This window comes from Scleropages formosus, chromosome 5 (assembly GCF_900964775.1).
Source record: "Scleropages formosus chromosome 5, fSclFor1.1, whole genome shotgun sequence".
Taxonomy (NCBI): domain Eukaryota; kingdom Metazoa; phylum Chordata; class Actinopteri; order Osteoglossiformes; family Osteoglossidae; genus Scleropages; species Scleropages formosus.
The window spans coordinates 1,102,253-1,121,567 of NC_041810.1; the positions used below are offsets into that span (position 1 = coordinate 1,102,253).

General features: G+C 44.1%; 1 pseudogene; it reads left to right on the forward strand.

Moving 5' to 3' along the window:
* Positions 1 to 18,042, forward strand: part of LOC114910568 (deleted in malignant brain tumors 1 protein-like) — a 53,982-nt pseudogene extending 35,940 nt beyond the window's left edge.
* Positions 18,043 to 19,315: the final 1,273 nt, after the last annotated feature.

A 19,315-nucleotide genomic window follows, 5' to 3' on the forward strand; every position in this document is an offset into this window, starting at 1 on the left:
GTCCACCACAGTCGGTAAGTACCGTGTTTTGCTTCTGCTCCAGGGCTCCTCTCACAGGTCAAAGCTCAGTGGGTCAGGGGATGACATTCTGAAAAGTCACCAGGTTGTGGAGACTGTCTAAATAGTAAATATGAAATACAATCTGCAGCAACACTGAGTACAAGTGATTGTGTGATTCTTTCAGTTCAGCAGTTTTTGACTCTAAACTATCCTGTAAAGTATGTTTCTGAGTGTGTATCTGAGAGCTTTGAGACTCCCAGGATTGGCCCTGGATCACAGAACCCTGTGTAAATAAGAGCTTTATGACAGCGGGTGGGTGGATGGATGGTGAGGACACAGTATAGTTCTGTTATCTCATTTTAAAATTTGATACTAAGCAGCACAGCGGTGTAATGAGTAGTTTTTACATCATCAGTTACATCATGTTAATTCTTTTAATTGGGGGAAAAGATTTTGGAGTAGGGGGTTGTGGTGGCACAGCGGGTTTGACCAGGTCCTACTTATTGGTGGGTCTGGGGTTCAAGCCCTGCTTGGGTTACCTTGCAACAGACTGGCATCCTGTCCTGTGTGTGTCTCCAGTCTTTCCAGCCTTACTCCCTGTGTTGCCGGGTTAGGCTCCTGCTCGGGACAAATGGTTTCAGACAGTGCGTGTGTGTGCTGGGTATGTTCATTCCAAAAACTTTTTTCCCTCCTGATAAACCCCATTTCATAGTTACTTAGTGAACTTCTTTACCCTTTTTGAGTGTAATAGTGTGAACAGGTAGTGTGGCAATTAAGGACATGAACTTGTTACTTGGAAGATTGTTGGTTCAAGCCCCATACCTCACTGTTGCTGTAGAACTCCAACTTCTGCAAATTACAAAAAATCTATACATAGTTCAAATACTGTAAGCTTTAGATAAAGCTTAGGAATGAAGTAACATACATTTTTATTGTTCAACTCACATTTGCAGTGGTCCAGACCCAATAATGACACATAGGGTGTAGATGGCAATTTGCCACAGGGCATGTAATGGAAGTAAGTTAAATCTAATCATTCATTTTTATTATAGTATGAATTATAAGAGATTGTGTCAAATATAATCACAAACCAGATAAAATGATTGAAAAATATGAATTATGTAATGTAGAGAAGTATAAAGAAAATAAAATATGGACAATTTTTGAGTTTTGATAAACAGTTAAAAATGTTAAATTCATGTTGTTTTTCCATTTTTAATAGTGTTTTGATAACAATAAGAAAATATAGCTTTATATAAGCATGTCATTATAGTCAATAAATGGTTAAAAGATTGAAAATTTTGGAGCATTTTGTATTTCACAATAAGTCTTTGAGTTTTCATTGACTCTTCAGAATTCACTAATAGGACAAAGTTGCATCCATCCACATGTTTTCACTGTTTTTGATGAAGCGTCAGTTTAAACTGATGTTTTGAATTAAATACAAAATTGAATTTTTTAGAATGCATATATCATTTAGTTCTGTTATGTCTTTGCCATGAACCAGTACCATCTGTAAGTGCAAAACAACATGAAAATCTTAAGGATCAGTTAAAAGATTTTGTCTTTCTCAATAAATAAAAACTTTACATAATAATATTTAAAAACTGTATATATAATATATTAACATGTATTCAGCCTTGCTCGCTCTGTTGCCGGGTTAGGCTCCGGCTCACCGCCCTGCGCAGGACAAGTGGTTGTAGACTGTATGTGTAGGTGTGTGTGTGCATGTGAGACATGTATTGCATAGTTAAATAAATTTTGATTTAAGTCCACATTACATAATTATTTCTATTACAAGTTTGCATTATACAAATTCACACACACACACACACACACATTCTCAGACCCGCTTGTCCCATACGGGGTCGCGGGGAACCGGAGCCTACCCGGCAACACAGGGCATAAGGCCGGAGGGGGAGGGGACACACCCAGGACGGGACGCCAGTCCATCACAAGGCAACCCAAGCAGGACTCGAACCCCAGACCCACCGGAGAGCAGGACCCGGTCCAACCCACTGCGCCACCACGCCCCCCTTACAAATTCAATATTGATAATTTATGTATTTTAGTGTAATATGAGGATAATAAGACATGATTAGGGAAATTTTTGTGTACTCGCCTTCTGTCAATAATTAAAAGTTATGAAAAAATAAAACCCAAAACTTTATTGCTTTGCCAAAATTTGATATGTGGCACAAGAACTCAGATGAAGTAAAGGATGGGAGACCTATTTTTCAGCTTAATCAGGGTTATTGTTACAGATTTTTATATAGATTAATTTGAAAACAAATATGCCATTTTTATTTACAATTTTTACATGTAAATTGAAACTTATGGGGTGGCACAGCAAGTAGCACTGCTGTCACACAGTGCTTGCGTGGTGTGAGAGGATGGGGGTTCGATCCATGCTCAGTCTGTGGGGAGTTTCCATGTTCTCCTTGTGTTTCTGTGGATTTCTCCTGGTGCTCTGGTTACCTCCCATAGTCCAAAAACATGCTGTTCAGGTTCCCCCATAGTGTGTGAGTGACAGAGAAAGTGTGTTTCACTGATGTGTGGATGAGTGGCCCATAGTAGTGTATCTAGCAGTGTAAGTCACCACGGTGAATAAGGTGTGTGGGTTCCTAACACTACATAGAGTTCATTGGAAGTCATTCTGGAGAAAAGCATCTCCTAAATAAATGTTCTTAATAGCTTGAAGAAATTCTGAATAAAAATATGTATTAAACATACATCTATATGTGTAGATCACAATTTTACATTTTGGATTTGGAATCTCTGTGTAAAGCTAAGAAATGACAGTAAAAGGCCAACAGGTATAAAAATGACACTGATCTCTCATATGCTTCTTTCACAGGCTGTTAAATCCGTCACATTTAACTGTATGTTTCAAATCTCCTTGTATCGCTGATCAAATAGAGTTTTTTGGAAACTCAGTTGAAGCTCAAGCTGAAACATGTAAAAGACTCCACTGGAGTCTCTGTGTCTCTTCTTCCAGACAGTGATGTGAGGCTGGTGAATGGAAACAGTCCTTGTGAGGGAAGAGTGGAGGTTTTTCATCAAGGACAGTGGGGAACTGTGTGTACTTGGGGCTGGGATATTGATGATGCGTCAGTGGTGTGTAGACAGATGTTCTGTGGAGACGCTGTAGCAGCACCGCTATATGCTTACTTCGGACAAGGAAAAGGGCAGGTTTGGTTGGCTAATGTGCCATGTAGTGGTTCAGAATCTACACTGAAGGACTGTCCACATGCAGGATGGGGTAAATATCATTGTGAACATAAGGATGACGTTGGAGCCATCTGCTCAGGTAGGAGAATCTTCTGTCTTATTGAATTTCATCATTTCTTCTTTTTCTGGTTCATTTCTCCTGTCCGTTAATTAATTTCTTGCCGTAATTTGCCAATTTGTTGACTCTGAATTCTCGCGAGAACATAATGTAACGACCCCGCGTTACTGTTTTAGGAGGGAAACTCCTAAATGTAAATAGTTGCATTCTGGGAAATAATGTGAAATGTGGGTATGCAACCACTGGGGCACTTATGGGGAAAATGATAGGGTGACCGTGTCTAATGTATTGGCAGAGTCTTGTGTCTTGAAGCAGGCTAGAGAGGCTGATTGTAGGCGCAGGTACTGGAAGAAATGGGGTTCTTGGACTAAGAGCATTATTTCCCCAGTGTTGGTGTTCAAATAAATTGTTGATGAACGCTGTCTCTGCGTCCTTCTTTATTCCCTCCAGACCCATGGCGCTGCGTGCCCAATAAAGTTAGTTTTACATTCGGTCTTGTTTTATTTTATTTTTTGTTCTATTGTTTTATTCCTCAGTTTTATGTCCAGGAAACACTGCCGGTGTGTAAAATGCCTCTGTTTTCTCTTCTCGATAACTTATTGATTATTGACTTGCGGCTCTGTCTTTCTAGATGTTTCGATTCGTGTGGCGTTAATCAATTAATGATCATCATATCACACACGTGTTTTGTCAAGATTGTACCGGAATTATCGTTAGCCTTACAATTAAATGTAATACTGTGTATTATGTGCATGTATCTTGTATGTTGTTTTATGTCATAAATTGTGAGTGTTTGTGCTCAGTGTTGGATGGAATGTAAGTTTTGCCAGTTTAGTTCTTTCCAGTTTCACTCTTTTCTCTTGGATAAATTGGACGAATCGTTACTGAGGGACGAGTTTAGCGGCCTCTCGAAGTACATGGATGGAACATATTAATTTTTAATATCAGCCCCAGCAGTGTTTGAATACAGTCAGTGTGTGTGTTTGTTAGGTTCAAGTGCAGGTTCCTCTACTGACTGAGCTCTTCATGTTCAGCTACTCGCTCAGTGTGATGAGAACAGGGATCTTTCAACGTCTCCACTTTTCTTTAACATGGAACAATGATAAAAAATACAAACAGGCTTCACCAAATACTACAAATTGTTTTTCAGGAAACATGACAATTCGGCTCACTAAAGGACCTCACCTGTGTTCTGGGAGACTGGAAATTCTTGCAGACTCATGGTACACAGTGTGTGACCCCAACTTTGACCTCCAGGACGCAAAGATTGTGTGTCGACAGCTGGGCTGTGGGACACCTGTACAGGTGCAGGGAGCAGCAATTTTTGGTAAAGGGGATGGCAAGGTGTGGAAGAACAAGATTGAGTGCAGAGGTGATGAACATAATTTTCGACAGTGTTTAATATCATCCACAAAGGACACAAAGTGCACTCATGACACTGACGTGGGACTGGAGTGTTTTTGTAAGTGTCTTTTTCAAGTGTCTTGATTTTGAAGTGAAACTGACAACATTACATCTTTTTTGCTTCTCGGTATGAACAGTAAAAGAAATTAAACAGAAAATTATTATGAATATCACTAAATCATTTTGAAGTATATATCCTGTAAGAATAATCGGCAATACTATGTCCTGGAATATTTCTCTCTCGTTCCTCTGCACTTTATCCAGGGTACACAAACTCCAGCCTGGTGGACGGTCCAGACCGCTGCTCCGGCAGAGTGGAGTTACAATACCTCACTGAGTGGGGCACAGTGTGTGATGCACCCTGGGATCTGAGAGCAGCCAATGTCCTCTGTCAGCAGCTGGGCTGTGGGAGCGCTGTGGCAGTGCCAGGACAGGCCTGGTTTGGAGAGGGCAGCGGCCCTGTCTGGGCTGATGTGTTTGAGTGCCAGGGGAAGGAGACACATTTGTCCCAGTGTGCCTTTTCTTCATGGAACCGAGTTCCATGCTTTCATGAACATGATGCAGGAGTCATCTGTAATGGTGAGGAGTGCTGTGGTCATCATTGTACTGTTGGAGAGCAGTCACAGTCACATGTGTATATAGAAAAAATGTTCTGTAGATCAGCTTTGTTGACTGTAAAATTCATAAAAAGAAATATACTATACACAGAATGAATTGCTGTTACTGTAAGATACTCTATAAGAGATGCTGATGCTTCTGCAGGATCATCTCTCTCCAGCCTCAATGGGACGGTCCGACTGTCTGGAGAAAGTGGCTGTGAGGGTCATTTGGAGGTTCGCTACCAGCACACCTGGAGCAGAGTTCTCCTGGACTCCTGGAGCATCAGGGAGGCCTCTGTGGTCTGCAGACAGCTGGGCTGTGGTTCTGCAGTGAGGATCTACAGCTCCTCCCTGTCTGGGACAGGGGACACTGATGTGTGTCTTACAGGGTATCAGTGCTCTGGGACTGAATCTCACCTGGTCAACTGCAGTGCTCCACACACACTCAGCTGCAGTTCCAGTCCATGTGTGTCCATAGAATGTTCCAGTGAGTATTAATCAGTTATTATATACACACACACACACACACACATTTTCAGAAACGCTTGTCCCTTACGGGGTCACGGGGAACCGGAGCCTACCCGGCAACACAGGGCGTAAGGCCGGAGGGGGAGGGGACACACCCAGGACGGGACGCCAGTCCGTCACAAGGCACCCCAAGCAGGACTCGAACCCCAGACCCACCGGAAAGCAGGACTGTGGTTCAACCCACTGCGCCACCGCACCCCCCTACTTATTATACAGTACATTCATGAATAATGTTGTTTGGATATTGATTGATTATACTGGATATTTTATTTTAAGTCTGTTTTACAAAAACCTGGAACCTCCTTCCCTGTGTACCTTCTCCCAGAACACAGGTCCCTGAGGCTGGTGGGTGATGAGGGTGGCTGTGCAGGGAGGCTGGAGGTGTTCCACCAGAGCTCCTGGTGGACAGTGTGTGATGACTCCTGGGACCTGAATGATGCTCAGGTGGTGTGCCGGCAGCTTCAGTGCGGGACGGCTCTCCGCTCCACCTCTTTTGGTCCAGGAACTGGATCCATCTGGCCGGGTGAAGTGCGCTGTGTTGGGAACGAGTCGTCCCTGCGGGACTGTCTGACTGCACAGCAGAGACAACATGACTGCGTTCACAAGGAGGATGTGGGAGTGATTTGTTCAGGTTGGTACAGTATTTAGCTGTGTCTTATACTTGCACTTTTAAATGAATCCTTTTAGTAAAATGTTGATGAAACTTCCATTCTCACCTTCACTGTAAATATTCGAACATGCACTGGCTTTTTATATAACAATCTTTTCACTTACAAATTTTCAAACATTGATAGCATAAATGAGTTGTAACTCTTAAACTCTGTAAAATATTTCATTACTTGTTCTCAAGTTGTAGTAAAGGAGCTGTATAATTTGTTTTCAAGCTAGTGCTTTCTACCATCAAATACTGATGTTCTAAGTGAAGCATTGCCAACCTATGTTGCCCGACTGACTAATGCAAGTTCAGGCAATCTGACAAAATGCTGTACAGTTTTACCATCCTTGGGATTTTGATCACGAGCGCTGACTTGCATTTTCTTTTGTTTACTGCAACAGTGTTACCTGATTGTTGTGTTTTCTTATGGGACAGTCAGAAGTGTAGCAGTCAGGGCTAATGACTTAAATGCTGGTCCTCTCGCAGCTGTATTGCCTTGGATAAAGGCCTGTATCTCCATCTTGAATGTGAAAGGGTGAAATTAAATTGCTAAACATACTGCTTTGCACTGGGTATTACGAGTACAAAATAAAATGTGGTTTTAATGGTCATGCTATCTTTTCTGCCGAACCACTTTTCATTCTCAGATTGATGACATATTTTGTGTACTTATTAATTTAAAGTTTTGTCCACTTCCTTGCAGAGTACAAAGAGATGAGACTGGCTGAAGGCTGTTCTGGGCAGTTGGAGGTTTACTATAATGGCACCTGGGGAAATGTGTGTTTCAATCAAATAGACACCTACACAACGAGTCTAATATGTCAACAACTGAACTGTGGAACGAGTGGAACTGTTTCTAGTACAGGATCTCGACTGAAAGGAGCTCCAAACTGGCTGGATAATTTCAAATGTCGCCCACATGACTCCACACTGTGGCAGTGTCCATCTGCTTACTGGGGGGAGAAGAAATGTGGCGAGGATGAAGTTGCCACTATTACTTGTAAACGTATGAGCACATAAAATATTTACATTGTAATATTTATTTTTATAATTGTTCTGTTAAAATATTTCATGAGAAATGCCACAGTAGAAAAACAGAACTGATTTCAACGCTAAGATGTGATCACTTTAAAGGCCAACACTCTTTGCACATACTAGGAATGTGACATGGTGACAAAACAGGACATTTGACAAAACAGGAGTTATCAGCATGGCTACTGTACCAGGTGCCATATTAATTGTCAAATGAGTTTTCCACGTATATTTGAAGACTGTTTGTAATGTAAGATCGAGATTTTTTTGTGAAACCTACTTAGTGTAGAAAACAACGGATGGTACTTTAATAGATACAGAGATGGAAGGTTTCAGGTTCAAGAGTAACTGCCTGTACCTGCTGCAGTACTTGTACTTTTAGAAAATACTCATTTGTATGAGTTTGTGTGGTATTGTGAGTCCTTTGATCTAAACGAATACCCGTATAATTTACCCACTGATTTTCTTCACATCCTCTCTCTCCAGAAGAAAATTTGGCTTTGAAGGGAACAGCAACTCAGTCATCCCAGTACAACGCTGCTGGTGCTGCTGGCAAAGCTATTGATGGGAAGAGAAATGCAAAATTCTCTGATCATTCTTGCACTCACACCGAGCGGGACTCCAAACCGTGGTGGAAAGTGGACCTGCACAATGTGTACGCTGTGACCTCAGTGACCATCACCAACAGAGGAGATTGTTGTGCTCAGAGAATCAATGGGGCAGAGATTCGTATTGGAAACTCCCTGGATGACAATGGCAACCAGAACCCCTTGTATGTAGTGTTACCAGTTTTAATGGCATGGATTTAGAAACATTTTAATCATTAAATATGTTTAATATGTATGATATTTCAAAATTCAAAATACTTAGAATATAACAACTTATCCAGTGTATGATGAATGTCGTTTCAGATGTGCGGTGATCACTTCAATCCCAGCAGGGAACTCTAGGACTTTTCAGTGTAATGGGATGACGGGTCGGTATGTCAACGTGGTCCTCCCAAGACCTGACTTCTTGACTCTTTGTGAAGTTGAAGTTAATGGATACCTTAGTACTGGTTGGTATCACTGGCAAAGGTATTGCTGCCACAGTAATTATTATATTGGCTACACCACAGTTAGAAAAATGTTTGTTTTATTAGGGGACACAACTTTTGAGGTAAAAATTTCTTAAAATTCACATGGAAAGTTTTATTTCTGAGCAAAAACTGAACGAGAAAATCTTTTTCTCTCATTTAGACAGTTGATTACATTAATTTCTCTCTTGAATAACAGCAGTATTTTCATAGCACTAAGGTTCAATAAGTCTGACAGTACTCTTCGGTGGGCTCACCACCTGCCGGAGAAACCGTAAGGGGCCGGTGCATTGTGATTTGGGCGGTGGTCGGGGCCGAGTGCCCGGCCGACCCAAACCTCGGGCGCCAACTCTGGTTTTTGGGACTTGGAATGTCACCTCACTGGCGGGGAAGGAGCCTGAGCTGGTGCGGGAAGTTGAGAGATACCGTCTAGATATAGTCGGGCTCACTTCCACTCACAGCTTGGGTTCTGGAACCACTCTACTCGATCGAGGGTGGACTCTCCACTATTCTGGCGTTGCCCAAGGTGAGAGGCGGCGGGCTGGTGTGGGCTTATTAATAGCCCCCCAGTTCAGCCGCCATGTGTTGGAGTCTACCCCGGTGAATGAGAGGGTCATCTCCCTACGCCTTCGGGTCAGGGAACGGTCTCTCACTGTCGTTTGTGCTTATGCGCCTAGCGGCAGTGTAGAGTACCCGGCCTTTTTAGAGTCCCTGGGGGGCGTGCTGGAAAGCGCTCCCACTGGGGACTCTGTCGTTCTACTGGGGGACTTTAACGCCCACGTGGGCAGCGACAGTGATACCTGGAGGGGCGTGATTGGGAGGAACGGCCTCCCTGATCTGAACCCGAGCGGTGAGTTGTTATTGGATTTCTGTGCTAGTCGCGGTTTATCCATAACGAACACCATGTTCATGCATAAGGGTGTCCACCAGTGCACTTGGCACCAGGACACCCTAGGTCGGAGGTTGATGATCGACTTTGTAGTCGTTTCTTCTGACCTTCGGCCATATGTCTTGGACACTCGGGTGAAGAGAGGGGCTGAGCTGTCAACTGATCACCACCTGGTGGTGAGTTGGATTCGATGGCGGGGGAAAAAGCTGGACAGACCTGGCAGGCCCAAACGCATAGTGAGGGTCTGTTGGGAACGTTTGGTGGAGGCCCCTGTCAGAGAGGTCTTCAACTCCCACCTCCGACAGAGCTTCAACCAGGTCCCGAGGGAGGTGGGGGACATTGAGTCCGAATGGACTATGTTCCGCTCCTCCATTGTCGGTGCGGCGGTTCGGAGCTGCGGCCATAAGGTCTCCGGTGCCTGTCGCGGCGGCAATCCCCGAACACGGTGGTGGACACCGGAAGTAAGGGATGCCGTCAAGCTGAAGAAGGAGTTCTATCGGGCCTGGCTGGCTCATGGGACTCCTGAAGCAGCTGACAGGTACCGACGGGCTCTGGCAGTCGCCGCGGCAAAAACTCGGGCTTGGGAGGAGTTCGGTGAGGCCATGGAGGAAGACTTTCGGTCGGCCTCAAAGAGATTCTGGCAAACCGTCAGGCGACTCAGAGGGGGGAAGCGGTGTTCCACGAACACTGTTTACAGTGGAAGTGGTGCGCTGCTGACCTCAGCTGAGGATGTTCTCGGGCGGTGGAAGGAGTACTTTGAGGATCTCCTCAATCCCTCCGACACGCCTTCCGTAGAGGAAGCTGAGGCTGGGGACTCGGAGGGGGACTTGTCCATTACCCTGGCTGAAGTTGCTGAGGTAGTCAAAAAACTCCTCGGTGGCAAGGCTCCGGGGGTGGATGAGATCCGCCCCGAGTTTCTCAAGTCTCTGGATGTTGTGGGGCTGTCTTGGCTGACACGCCTCTGCAGCATCGCGTGGAGTTCGGGAACGGTGCCTCTGGACTGGCAGACCGGGGTGGTGGTCCCTCTTTTTAAGAAGGGGGACCGGAGATTGTGTTCCAACTACAGGGGGATCACACTCCTTAGCCTCCCTGGGAAAGTCTATGCCAGGGTACTGGAGAGGAGAATCCGACCGATAGTCGAACCTCGGATTCAGGAGGAGCAATGCGGTTTTCGCCCTGGCCGTGGAACACTGGACCAGCTCTATACCCTCACTATGGTGCTGGAGGGTTCGTGGAAGTTTGCCCAACCAGTCCATATGTGTTTTGTGGACCTGGAGAAGGCATTCGACCGTGTCCCTTGTGGCATCCTGTGGGGGGTACTTCGGGATTATGGGGTTCGGGGCTCGTTGCTACGGGCTGTTCGTTCCCTGTATGACCGGAGCAGGAGCTTGGTTCGCATTGCTGGCAGTAAGTCAGACCTGTTCCCGGTGCATGTTGGACTCCGCCAGGGCTGCCCTTTGTCACCGATTCTGTTCATTATTTTTATGGACAGAATTTCTAGGCGCAGTCAGGGAACGGAGGGTGTCTGTTTTGGTGGCCGCGAGATCTCGTCTCTGCTTTTTGCGGACGATGTGGTCTTGTTGGCTTCATCAAGTCAAGACTTGCAGCGTGCACTGGGGAGGTTTGCAGCCGAGTGCGAAGCGGCGGGGATGAGAATCAGCACCTCCAAATCCGAGGCCATGGTTCTCAGTCGGAAAAAGGTGGATTGCTCCCTCCGGGTTAGGGGGGAGTTGCTCCCTCAAGTGGAGGAGTTTAAGTATCTCGGGGTCTTGTTCACGAGTGAGGGAAAAATGGAGCGGCAGGTTGACAGGCGGATCGGTGCGGCGTCCGCAGTAATGCGGTCATTGTACCGGTCTGTTGTGGTGAAGAGGGAGCTGAGTCGTAAGGCGAAGCTCTCAATTTACCGGTCGATCTACGTTCCTACCCTCACCTATGGTCATGAACTCTGGATCATGACCGAAAGAATGAGATCGCGGATACAAGCGGCAGAAATGAGTTTCCTCCGCAGAGTGGCTGGGCGCACCCTTAGGGATAGGGTGAGGAGCTCAGTCACCCGGGAGGAGCTCGGAGTAGAGCCGCTGCTCCTCCGCATCGAGAGGAGCCAGTTGAGGTGGCTCGGGCATCTGTTCCGGATGCCTCCTGGACGCCTCCCTGGGGAGGTGCTCCGGGCTTGTCCCACTGGGAGGAGGCCTCGGGGCAGACCCAGGACACGTTGGAGAGACTATGTCTCCCGGCTGGCCTGGGAACGCCTTGGGGTTCCCCCAGAGGAACCGGAGGAGGTGTGCGGGGAGAGGGAAGTCTGGAGTACTCTGCTCGGACTGCTGCCCCCGCGACCCGGCCCCGGATAAAAGCGGAGGAAGATGGATGGATGGATGGAAGTCTGACAGTAAAGCTTTATGTTTATGTTTATGTTCTACCACAAAACTTCATCAGTCATTCTTGTCCAGTCTACAGTGGCCTAACCTGGTCAGCCCACTGAGCAGGTGTGGAGAAACTCTGGAGTGATTTTTTTTCCCTCTGAGTCATAACCCAGGAGACACTTATTAGTCCAATTTCCAATTTAAGGAAAATAATTATTTGAGACTCATTTAAAAATTCATAAATACATGTGACAGTCAGTAGTTTACAAGAGAAGGTGATGGGTTTGGCAGATCTAACAAGGCTTTCCAGTTGCTCTAAAATAGTCATGTACTATGTTGTACTATGTTCAGTTCAAAAAGTATTTCATGTTGTGCTGCTGTATCTCAGCACAGGGAAGATGATCTGTGATGTTCACTGAGCTCTTTTACCTTCACATGTGTTCTCTGCCTGCTGCTCTATGGTTAATCACAGTCTTTATTTACCTCCATAGGCCAACTATCCCTGAGACTGAAGGGGGGAAACAGAACATGCTCAGGGAGGGTGGAGCTGTGGTATAAGGGCACCTGGGGGACCATCTGTGATGACTTGTGGGACATGAGTGATGCCGAGGTGGTCTGCAGACAGCTGGGCTGCGGGGCAGCACAGGAGGCTCATGGAAATGCTGCCTTTGGAAGAGGAAATGGCCCCATTTGGCTGAATGAGGTGAAGTGCAGGGGTGATGAACTCCACCTGTTGGACTGTCCTCACTCTCTTCAGGACCACACGACCTCCTGCTCTCATAAAGAGGATGCTGGTGTCACCTGTGAAGGTAAGATTTGCCTGTCAGCTTCATTACATTCAACAATATAGGGAGTTATTAACAGCAGAATAAATTAAAGAACAAATCTATAACAGAAGTATTAAATATAATGTGGTAAATTCTGACACTACTGGAATACTTGGTTTAGACTCTTGGTTTTATCCATAGTTTTTTGTTTTGACTGTATTAGAGAGTACAGCTGTCATCTAGGTGCAAGGTTCAAGGTTTATTCTCATAAATGCAAGTACCATGAAATTCTTGTTTGAGTGCTTCTCCACAGACTATGAACAAAAAAACTGTAGAGAGTACTGCACGAAAACAAAACAATAAATAATGCCAATAACAAGAAATAACAATAACAATAAATAATTGACAGCCAGAGTACTTAAAACTGAGCATACTTAAAGTGACAATGTAATGTGCCAATGTGCTTGGAGGGAACAGTCCAACTCTAGTTGTACTAGTTGCAATCTAGATTGTTATTAATTAGAGATCCAGCTAAGACTGGTTTCATTAAAAACTTAATGGTGAATTTCACATTTCTGTCATGTGTCAGTTGAATATTTTTACAGGACTGAGTACATCTCTGTTTCTATTTTTCAGTCATACCTTCTGAACGCACAGCTGCAACAGGTAAAGTATAGTGTTCGTGCCTTGTGTTTATATAATTGATTGAGTTAATAATAAAATTCTGTCAAATTACATGTAAATAATGCTTTTTTCAGGAATTCCACAAAGAACCACAACCACTGTAAAACCAGGTATTTTTCCTTCCTGTTTGTTTGTGTAGAGTGCAAAAGTAAATTACATGCCTTCTGTTTCCTGCAACAGGAACGCGTTGTTCAGTTCTCTTTGTGTCTCCTTCAGTTGGACCCAGTCCACCGTCCCCACTGTCCATCCCTGCTGTGGTCTTCCTGGTACTGGGAGCTCTTCTCTTCCTACTGCTAGTGCTGCTCGCTGGTCAGTTGTACCAGAACAGGGTGCTGAAGAGAGGTACAGAGGAACACTGCTGATCACATGTCCTTTCACATGCAAACAGCATCAATATGGAATATTTTTAATTATTAAGACCTTTTGATAAAATGTAATGAGTGATATTGTTTCATCCCACTGTGTCTTTTGTCTTTGCCCCACAGCCCTGTACCAGGGGGGTCTCACGCCTCTACATGAGACCATCTACGAGGAGATAGAATACAACCTGACCAGGGGAGAGACATACAGAGGTCTCAGAAAGGGTGAGAAAAATCTGACTGTCCTTCTTATATTTGGAAATGAGGAAATAGAGATAGAAGGACAAATAGCTAGAAATTTTATTTATCCTGAAGTAAATTGTACAACTGGACCTCCTGAAGTCCACCGCCATCTTTTTAGTCTTTCCAATGTTGAGCTACAGTTGGTTTGGTTTGCATTACTCAACAAAATCCTTCTCTAAGCCTCTGTACTCATCCTCCTACCCATCTCTGATACTCCCAACTCTTGCTGTATCACCTGAGAACTTCCCTCTGTTGTACCTGAAGTCCAAGCTGTACAGGATGAACAGGGAGGCAACCAGAACTATCCCTTGAGTGGTCGGTGTGCTGCTCACAGCCATGTCTGATACACAAGCTGCTGTGTAACTCTCAGCTAGTCCACAATCCAGGACACCATGGATGTATCTACCTGCATTTACTAAAGATTCTCCCCCAGCTTCCCAGTCTGAGTTGTGTTTTAAATTCATTGAAGACGTAAAAAATATTGTCATGATGGATACTGTACATGCTGGTGTATTATATACATGATAATGTAAGTACTACATTATTTAAAGGTATATAGAGTACATAAACATTGTATACATGCTGTCAAGAGGGATTAGACAGAAAAACTTAAATTCTGAATTATAAACCTGAATATCTGCAGGCAGCAACACTGTAAAAGCACACAGGATTATAGGCTCATATGTACAGTGTTCAAAATGTGAAACTTTGCTGAAAACCACAATTTTCCATCGGTTACTGCTGCATATTTCTAATCTCTGTGTATGAGATGATGCCACCTGCAGATAAAAATCAGTCTCGCAGGTATGAAACTTTCCTCTTGCTGGGCTTCCATCTGGAACCATGTGATCAGAGCTGAAAAACCACACGAGGACTGTACTGTTCTCCCTGCGTGTTGTGCACACCCAGTACGTTAACGCAGTTTAACAGCAAGCCAAACTCGATTCTCACGAGCCAGGATTATGAGCGTCTTGCTCCTTTATTGTCTCCAAATGTGAAAATGCGAGTGAAACTATAATAAACAGAAACAGTAAAGGAAACTTAGTCTAATTACAACAATCGTCATAATAACTAGTTAAATCGTTTGCCGATAGCACACTTAGCATGACACAGCGCGAACTCACACACGCAATTTACAAGACAATAACGTGGAGTTACGGCTGAATAAACAGAGTTTACATTACAAAGGTCAAATTTAAAAGCACGTAAACATTTTAGCCAATGTCTGCAAGAACTTCACAACTTACAGTTATTGCTTCCACGGGCGTAGGAAAGCACACAGAACTCAAGACGCTTCCACTATGCCTATCGCGACAGTAGCGCATCATGGAAATAGCGCATGTGCACAAATTGCGTATAACTTACGGAAATAAAGGTTCCGCTCAACAAAGCAATTAATCACATGAACTAAACAGATCTGCGGGCAGAACAAGGACCTTGCAGATGCAGTGCTGTAAACCCTCCAGACGAGAGACAGCAGCCAATAGGGAGGAAGAGGATGTTGGTGATAAGAGTGTCAGTTAGCGTTCCTGGGTGTGGGCGGTAGCTGCTCGAACCTCACACATCCTGTCTTCTCTCAGTGTGTGAGGCATCAGCAGAGAGAACTTCATGTATCTTCTCTCTGAGGACAGGACTGAGTGTGTGTCTCCTTCACAGGAAGTGTCCTGTCTGAGGATGTGCCCTCTGGGTATGAAGACGTGGAGGACAGTGAGGGAGACCCCCTCTCAGGTAGGGGGCTTGTGGTCTGTGTACTGTCACTGAGTGTGTGTGTATGTGTGTGCGCTCTAATTAAACTGGGACTGTTGCTGATGCTCAAATGGGTACCATTTGACCATGACTGCTTTGTATGATCACTTAGTTTATTCATTTATTGTGTTTTTGTGCCTTATTAACTGAGAATATTTAGTCATAATAAAAAGGCATGACGTAAAATCCTTATTTAACGCCCCCACCCTAATTATGCCCCCACCCATTTTTGAAAATACCTGGTATATTTTTTTTGAGTAATCAGAAAAGAATGAAAAAAGAGTTTACTGGTACCAAGTTTCAAATCCCATTCTCTTCCATAGTCTGTAACATGAAACAATCCACAAACACATTAATAACTATGTGAACACGTCAAACTTCCGAGAAAAACACTGACATTGACAACTGTTACACCGTATTAACACATTTACACACTGTAAACAACAAAGATAATCTACTGGTTTATTAATGTCCGGGACTGTCTTATTCCGACGCCTCCCCGACGTTTGTCACATGCGAGTGGTTAGATTGACGAAAGTTCACACCCAGCAAGGCCAGTACTACCCCTGGCAACATTCTCAAGCACACTTTCACTCAGGATGCTAGGGGGTAATACCGGATGTACTTGTGGCATTTGCATGAACTTTTTAGGGAGGGAAACAATGATCAGTTTCACTACCATATCATGACTTCTAATACTCGTTCCCATTTTGGAAAATGTAACGCCCCCGGGGCGTTAAATGGGGATTTTACGATATACAATTTTTATTTCCTGGTTACTCTTTACATATATAACAGTACGTATAGAAAAATGTGAATAAAGTCTGAGTATATCTTGAACATCTCTTCCTTGCAGGGAAAGATGAGAAGCCAGAGGACTATGACGATGCGTTTCCTGTAGAGAAGAGTGCAGGAGGTTTGCCAGGTAGGTTTGTGCTGGGAGCTTCACGTCATCCTAATATATCAATTCATCGGTATCAGTGAAAGGTGTCCAATAATCCAATAGAGTACGTTCTGTGAACCATAGCAGGCAGTAGAGTGAGAGGAAATGACACTTCAGAAGTGCTTTTAGGCACAAGTGGTTCTTCTCTGTTACAGAGAAGCTGTCTACAGAAGACACACCAGAGGACTATGATGATGTTACCATGGGACAGAATCCAGGTAGTTTGTCAAACAAATTAATGTGTTCATTGTGTTGGGAGGGAAATTTTAAATATAAATGTAATTTATGTGTAATTTATGGATTACATTAAAGATCATTCCAGTCCAGTTTGTTAATTTTTGCTTTAGAATTTGTTTGCGGTCATTAGAAGAGTTCTGAAAAACTGAAGGTTCTTTTATGACAATAAAAGTATTTCACCACAGTATAAATTTGTGATGCCTAAAATCCCTACAGAACCAAGTGACTTCTCTGCTCCAGGTTCCAGACTGATGGGGACAGAAGAAACAGTGGAGGACTATGATGATGTTGTGAGTCCACTTGTGTTACCAGGTGTGTTTCTCTTTGTAGACAAATGATGGTGCAGAACATGCTTTTCGTCCACCACCATGTTCTTGTCAACTCTGTCTTTCTAAATCTGGTTTTCTCAGGGTTCTGTACCACTGCTTTATTTTTACTTTGTCTTCAGTACATCCGTAAAGAAAAAAGCACTTATACACCATTATATTTCTGTCACTATTTTATATTCAAAAGTACATTACTGTAACTTGATTTGTACAAAGGTATCAGATCATATTCTGAATTTGAAAATTTCCCACAAAAACAGGCTGCTGCAATAAGCAACTTGGTTATGTATCCATTTATGTAGCAGGGTGATTTTTAACGTAGCAGTTGAGGTTAGTACCATGCTGAAGGACACTGTAGCAGGAAATGGGATTGAAACCTAGAACCTGAGAGTCCAACAGCAGTAGTTCTTCACAACATTGTCTGCTTAACAGTGTCATTTTACTTGCACTAGAGATTTAATTTATTGAAAAGATCTGAAACTTAATATTGTTGCAGTTCATATTTTTGCTGTTTCAGACCATTAACGGCATAATTTGAGTCAATGTGACTTCAATTTTGTTCAGTCTGACACTTAATAGTACTTTCACTTGAGTACTGTGTTTGACTACTGTGCTCATCTCTTGTGTGTACAAGGATGTGAGTCATTGTGTCTCCCTGTAGGAGAGAGAGCATTGACCACACTGCCCCCTGGGGAGGGACCCCCTGCTCCTGACCCCACTGACTATGATGATGTCGAGGATGGAGGATCCTCTGCAGTTCTGGAATCAATGTGCGACTGACAGTCCAGTCTGAAGGTCCTTGTGCCCAAAGCGTCAAACCAACTCATTAAAATTATGCATATAAAGTGGCTGGTAACAAACTTTTACGTTTGTTTTTTATGAGAAAATAGATTCATACTTTAGAATAAAAAGGGCTTTTAAACTTGTAAAAATGTAAATTTGCACTTTAACACTTGACAATATGCATCAAAATTAAAACCAAACTGGACTAATGCTGTGTCTGTTTTATTATTGACTTATATGTGTTTGAAGGTATTAAGCACGAACTTAGTTATTTCTGACTTGACTGTCTTCTTCTTGGTGCTAAACTCAAGACATTAATGTTTAGCCTCCTCTACATACCTATAGCACAGCAAGGTCTGGCAGCTCCAAAGAGTGACCAGGCGGGGAATTAATGTGGTCTTTTTATTTATTTTAATCATACTTAAACCAAAATATAACAACACAATTCTATGAACAAGTGGGAGCCAGCAACACAATAGCAAGCACCCAAAATATGGTACAAATCATTCAAGTCAACAATTTACAGCATGAAACTATGTCTTCCTCCCCTCTTCCTTCACCTCCCAGTCTGTGATTTTATTTAGTCCTTTGGATATTCAGCTGCACCTGGGGCTCGCTGTGCCAATACAAGGCTGCACCCAGGTTCAGCTGTCAGTCTTACAGGTTTGGCATGGCCTAATTCTAGCTTGCCTTATTTACCCTTTGCGACTGTCTACAGTACCTCACCTCTATCTTCATCACGGTGAGGCCACTGTTTATTCTTGTTACTTAAAGGTTACTTAAACCTGCATCTTTGTTCTACTCTGCTTGGGTTCTTGGCCTGTCACATGGAGGTTCTGGGTGATGATGGTTGCCTCCTAGCCTTGTCCTTCCATCATCTCAGCAGATGCAACTATTATTTTTTTAATAACAATTATTAAGATTTAACAATTATGTGACATTCCACATACCAAGAGCCAGTTTTCGTCGCGAGGGGCCGTGACGCCATGTGCCACCCCGCCCCCTCCCACAGCCAGGTATACATAGCACCTGACCCCCATGCTGGACCTTGCAGGTGGTGCGCCCACATGGGCCCCCAAGATGCCTTTTCGGGCTGAGCCCGGCTGGGCTATGTGGGCTACCCTGCCACCAGGCGCTCGCCTAGGAACACTACCCCCAGGCCTGGCTCCAGGGGTAGGTCCCTGTGACCCTATTCTGGGCAGGGTAAACGTTCTCCTGTTTACGTTTTTCATGGAGGTTTTTGGATCGTGTTAGTCTGGATCTTCACTCCAGACCTGTTCGCCTTTGGAGACCCTGCCAGGAGCATAATGCTCCCGACGACATAGCTCTGGAGATCCCTAGATCACGCAAGTCCTTCTGCCACTCCAAGGCCCCGATCCAGGTGTAAATCACAAAT